Source organism: Pelmatolapia mariae, linkage group LG17 (assembly GCF_036321145.2).
Source record: "Pelmatolapia mariae isolate MD_Pm_ZW linkage group LG17, Pm_UMD_F_2, whole genome shotgun sequence".
Classification (NCBI taxonomy): domain Eukaryota; kingdom Metazoa; phylum Chordata; class Actinopteri; order Cichliformes; family Cichlidae; genus Pelmatolapia; species Pelmatolapia mariae.
In genome coordinates, this window is record NC_086242.1 from 6,877,280 (window position 1) to 6,883,279 (window position 6,000).

The 6,000-nt window shown below is 40.1% G+C and overlaps 1 protein-coding gene across 3 annotated transcripts in view; it reads right to left on the reverse strand.

Moving 5' to 3' along the window:
* The window catches only part of cald1a (caldesmon 1a), a 64,652-nt gene extending 62,484 nt beyond the window's left edge, over positions 1–2,168 (reverse strand). For all 3 annotated transcript variants that reach the window (XR_010096797.1, XM_063501042.1, XM_063501040.1), the window contains exon 1: positions 2,040–2,168. The gene's annotated coding sequence lies outside the window, so the exon portion shown is untranslated. The remainder of the gene's footprint in view (positions 1–2,039) is intronic.
* Between the last annotated feature and the right edge of the window lie 3,832 nt (positions 2,169–6,000).

The window sequence follows — 6,000 nt, forward strand, 5'->3', positions numbered from 1 at the left end:
TGCAAAAAACCCTCTGGTCCTATAAAAGTCTAACCAAATAAAATATCTGTCTTAATCTCTGTAAACAGTTTTCTGTTGAGTTCAATGAGCTGAGTCACTCATTTTGCATCATACTGAATAAAAAAAAGATCGGCTTCTTCCTGTTAAAAGGGAGTTTTTTCTTTCCACTGTTGCCAAGTGCTTGCTCATAGGGCATCGTCTGACTGTCAGGGTTTTTTCTGTATTAATGTAAGGTTTTTACCTTAAGTATAAAATGCCTAGAGATGTCTGTTTCTGTGACTTAGTGCTATACAAAGTGAATTAAATTAAATTAAATTAAATTAAACTGAATTGAAGTAACAGGCAAATAATGATACAACTGACTATATAAGTAAATAGTTGCACGGTTTGTCAGGGTCTGTCGTGTATGTCTGCTTCTTGGGTCCAACACACCAGTAATCATGACACAACAAAAAGTAACAGATAAATAGTACAAATATATAACTAAAAGTAATAGACACAGGTTGCATAGTTATCAAAAAGGAAAGGATAAATTGTTAAATGGTTAGCTAAAAGAAATATATAGTTACATAGTTTCTAAGAAGTAGTGTTTGAAATAAATAAATAGCTATAAGGAATGGATAAATAATGGATAAATAGAGATATAGTTACCTAAAAGAAATTGTTAATTACAAAAGTAATGGCTAGACTGTGATATGGTGATAAAAGGTGTATTCCACAGATGAAAAATTTAAATGAACACAAAGGGAACATTAAATGAATGGCTGCTACAGATACCATGAGATGGCCGTGGGGTGCATAAGGTTGGAACTACTGTATTAGAAGTGTGTTATTCATTGCATTCCTGAGGCTATTCCAGTCATCTGTCATCAGATTGCTCCTGCACCTTATAAGGAGCAGGAGGGCATTCTCCACTTGTTTTCCAAACACTGCGCAACTTATCGGATACAGTTTCATGGACAATTACTGTGCTGTCTGTTTCCTGAAAGTATTTAAAATGGAAAAAAAACCCCAAACCTTACAGATCAACCTTTTGCAGTTCCCTCCACCCTCTTACATTTACCATGCTTCTATTTCACAGATACAACTATGTAATAAAGCTGAGATCAAAAGACTTTATGCCCAAACTGAAGTACAATGAGAGCTGAAGAGAGTTTTTTGCCTCCGGCGTGGTAGGATTGCAGAGAATGTCATACCTTGAGAAGAGAATTCATCTTTGAGTAAGAAGGCCTGCCCTCTGAAAGACTGCCCTGTGGCTTTGTCTGCAGGAGATGCTGGACGTCCTTAAGACTCAAGCATTAATTTAAAAAAAAACAAACTTAAAAATCTTATGTTCAGATTTGATCTTTTGAAGGGCATTTGTTGAGCTGGCATCTATACAAAGTTAGGATAACTGCCCTTATCCTAGCTCTGCACTCTTTACGAATGCCTTTCTAAACTAAGGGTGAAAACCACAACCTTCCTTTAGTGTCTGGAGGATGCTGTTGACAGAGAGTCAACATCAACAGGCCAAAAAGTAGAGCAACTTTTTCTTCAAGCCAAACAAAAAAAAAAAAAAAAAAAAAAAACTTCCGTCAGGCTGCACTGAGTGGCTACTTTGGCGATGAGAAACTTGCCCACCCCTCCTTCTTCCTACTGCCCCTTCATACTTTGTTCGCTAAAGAATCAGAAGGCGTGAGCGCGCATTGCAAGAGCGTGCACACGGTATGCTTTTCCATATGCATCCCCACAATAAAACACATTTTTAAAAAAGCTCTCTGGGCCTGCAGCTGGGAATCATGACTTCACCATGCCTTTAGTGAACCAGCAGCGTGAAACGCGCACAAAAGAGGGAGCGGCTCCCAGCCAAGAAATTCCGAAAAGTAAAATCAGCAGCCCATGCGCACAGCAGACATCCAAGTATGATAATCTGCCATCGTAACGCGGCCTATTGCATCATTGTTTTTTGTTTGTTTTTTTTACGTCATCTTTAACTTTCCACCCACAAAAGGTCTGATATCGTCTGTAAAAGTTCATAGTTGTTGTTTTTTTGCGCTTACCTGTGGATCACGACGGGACAAAGTAGAGCTCTAGAGTCGAGTGAGAGGAGTGGAGAGGAGAGGAGAGGAGGGAGCCTAGTCTGCACTCGGGTCCTCCACTACGCTCAATGATAAAACCAAACTCAATACCCGCTCAAGCCCCTCCCACCTTTTTAAGACATACAGTACACATCTACCCTTGGCTGCATTGTACGCTTCGGTCTGTTCTTGTAACGCCGAGACGGAGTCCAAAGTGAAAAAACTCAAATATGTCAGCTCTCCCAAGAGCTCGTGCAAAACTCCCAACATCTAGAGTGACTCTAGGCAGAAAATGGACACTTTTGGGGGGAAAGCCTTCTGGGAAAAATAAAGTGTCAACAGAGATCGCATGAGATGTTTATCTTGGACAAAAAAGGGGCTCACGGTGCAGACCAGCAGGCCCCAAAGACTGCATAATGTGTTGGCAACTGAGTTATAGAGTTCCTTTAACTGCTCGCCATTATGTGAGCCATCATAACATGACAAATAACCACAGTTATCAAATTATATAACTGCTCAAGACATTCATTTATGCAGTGACTCTGAAAAGGCATGTGGGCTAAGTAAAATGAATATCTCATTAGCTAATGTTGCCAAGCTATTGACATGCATATGAGTCTTAGTGGGAATCCAATTTTCCTTTGATACTTACTCACTCTAGCAAGAATTATTTTTGTTACAGATATAAAAATGTCCCTGTCCATTAGAATGAAGTTTTTTCCTACCAGTTTAAGCAAACTCTTGGCTATAATTTAGCAAGATTTTGTCATTTGCACCGATAATGACTTCACTATACTGTCTATATGTATATACACTCATCAGACACTTTATTAGGTACACGTTAATAGTAACAGGTTGGACCTCTTTTGCCTTCAGATTCAGAAAGATGCTATAAATATCCCTCACATATTTTGGTCCATATTGACGCAACAGTTTTACACAGTTCCTGCAAATTTCTCATTCTAAGACATCCCAAAGGTACTCTAACAGGCTGAGAACTGGTGACTTTGGAGGCCATTTCAATATAGTGAATTCATTGTCATGTTCAAGAAACCACTTTAGCATGATTTGATCTTTGTGAAACGGTACGCTATCCTGCTGGAAGCAGCCATTAGAAAGTGTGTACACTGTGGTCATAAAGAGACATGGTCAGCAACAATATTCAGATATGATGCACTGCTATGTTGGTACTACGGGGCCAAGAAAATATCCCCCTCATCATTCAACCCCAACTAACCTGAACTGTTGATACAAGGCAGGGTGGATCCATGCTTTTTTGTTGTTTATGGTGAACGAGTGGCACCTGATGTGGTCCTCTGTTGCTGAAGCCCATTGTTTTTAGTGCATGATGCTCTTCTGCATACCTTCGCTGTAATGAGTGGTTATTTGAGTTCTCTGGCATTTTCACCCAGAGAACTGCTCCTCACTGGATATTTGATCGTTTTGCGACCAATCCCAGTGGAAGAACAGTTTCTGAAACACTCAGACCAGCTCATCTGGCACTAACAACAACGCCACGTTTAAAGTAACTTAAATCACCTTTCTTCCCCATTCTGATACTCACTTTGAATCTCAGCTGCTTGAGATGGTCTTGACCATGTTTACATACCTAAATGACCTAAGCTACTGTATTATATAATGAGCAGATGTATAGGTGTACCTAATAAAGTGACAGCTAAATGTGTATATTCAGCAGGGTGTGTTCAAATGATGGAGGATATATGATCAGGTCTCTTCTGTGAAATGCTCAGACAGTAAAATACAGAAACAGATTCACAAGTAGGCTACGTTCAGTATGTCAGCATCTCTTAGCTTGCAAGCACGCTAATTCTTGGGTAAAATCTACAGTACACAGAGGTCAGTTGAACAGAATCAACTTTTTGGGATCACCTTGGAAGAGGTTTTATAACATAATCTCTTAATTTTGTGCGGAAACCACAAAATTTCCAGAAAGAGAACAACAAAAAACAAACAAACCCCAAAACACCTGACCTTTATCTTCAATAGAAACTACAGCTCTTACATTACTCTCTGTGTCAGCCCATACACGAGATGATTAACGGATCAAGAGAATTGCAGAAGTGAAGTTTCTCGTTTGATTCCTTCCACCAAAAGCACCACAGCTATTTCTGACCTCGTGTCTGTCAGCAATTTCAGGATACAGAGAGTTAGGAGATGACAAACACAATAGCAGCAGTGTTCTACTTTCGACTGTGAAACAGCAGCACGCAGACACTGCTCGGCTTTGTCCCCCCCCCCTCCCTTAAAACAATGATGCTCAGAACAAAGAGCGAACTTAAGAGCATTAGGCAACTGGTGCAGAAATGAGCACCATATGCGCCGGTGCTCTTTTGCATGTGCTTTTTAAAGATAAAGCGAAAGAAATGCGCTCTGATGATTGTGTACACGTGCACACGCAGTTGTGAGTAAGTGTGCGTGTGTGTTGACATAACGAGGAGAGAGAGGAGGGTTAGAAGGCCATTCCGCTCAACAAATCTGAAAATGTGTTTATGTTAATTTCTTTGAAAAATGATGTATTTAAAGATAAACCTGTCATTCTTCATCTTGCGTGTTTCTTTTTCGACTTTTATTCCTGATCCAGTTTGCAAACAACAGCTGCCTCAGAAACCTCCATTACCCTGAGTTGAATCACGTCACGGTATAATTTGATTGCCAAAAATGATGCTGTGGTTTGGGCACGTTTATAGTTAGCGCAATGCCCATATACTCAGGGCCTGTGATGCCTTTGCTATATTTACATCATGAGCTCACCTGTTTACCTCAGCCACACACTTCAGTTTGAGCTGTGCCTCCTCAGTGGAGGTGGACAGAATGATCTTTAGTATTGATACCAACGCTGGTACTGGTATCAGACTGAAAGCAGCGTGATAAGATTCAGACTTTGTTTCTATACTCTAAGTTTAGCATGTAGCCCACTGATTTGTGTTGAATAAATAACTTCTTGGAAATTAAAAAAATATACCTCACACACTATGAAAAAACGTTTTTGTGTTGACTGTCACGTCTTTTTTATTTGTAGCCTGTAGCACATTTAAACAACAGAAGCGCTTTAGAGACAGGCACTGCTCTTCAAAAAAACAAGTTATATAAAAAGCTGAAATGTGTATTTTACTGTGTTAGTGCTCATCAGTGTGTTCAGAATTTGCAAATTGATGACGATTCATCTCATAAGTCATGACACACAAATCTCTGCTCGATACGCTGCCTTTAAAGGTTAAAAGTATCGGTATTGCAATACTGGCCCTGTATTGACTTGTACCAGATCCAACCCAAAATTTGCAGTAATACCTGTGCACTATTCCTCAGGACTTTTTGGCTTTGTGCGTCCTAACTGAGTTTCCCTACTACGACCTAATGAAATCATCGCTCAATAAGTCTTGTGTATGTCGGTGCCAGAAGAGGCAGCACTGAGCATGTAGAGACGAACCTGGGAAGAAAACATTGCGACTCTAGGCTGTTTTGCTTTCTGGGAGCCGTTTGCAGCTGCTGTCAAGGATTCATAGATCTTTGGCGCCTCAGGCCAGAGAGGTTCACGTTGCCAAAAATCTGACATGTATACCTTCAAAATGTTACATCAGCTAAAACACCTCAGAAGCAATTATAAAGGTTCTAACACTGCATTGCTTTCAACAAACCCCTGACATTTCCCCCATTTCATCATATTGTTTTAAATTAGATGAAAGAGTGCGTTGCCATCTTGTGTGAAACTGACGTTCCAGAGGTGAAGGTAGAAGTCGTGGAAAAGCGCAATTGTTAATGATGTCATCACGCTGTTTGAGAAGAAAGTAATGCCATTAGTGTCAGATATCAACTTCATATGGATTAATTCATACTGCAGCCCTTGCTCCGACTATGTATGTATGATGGATGATTGGTATCTGAGATGTCTTGGAGGCTCAGCTGGTCGATGTGCATATCAAAT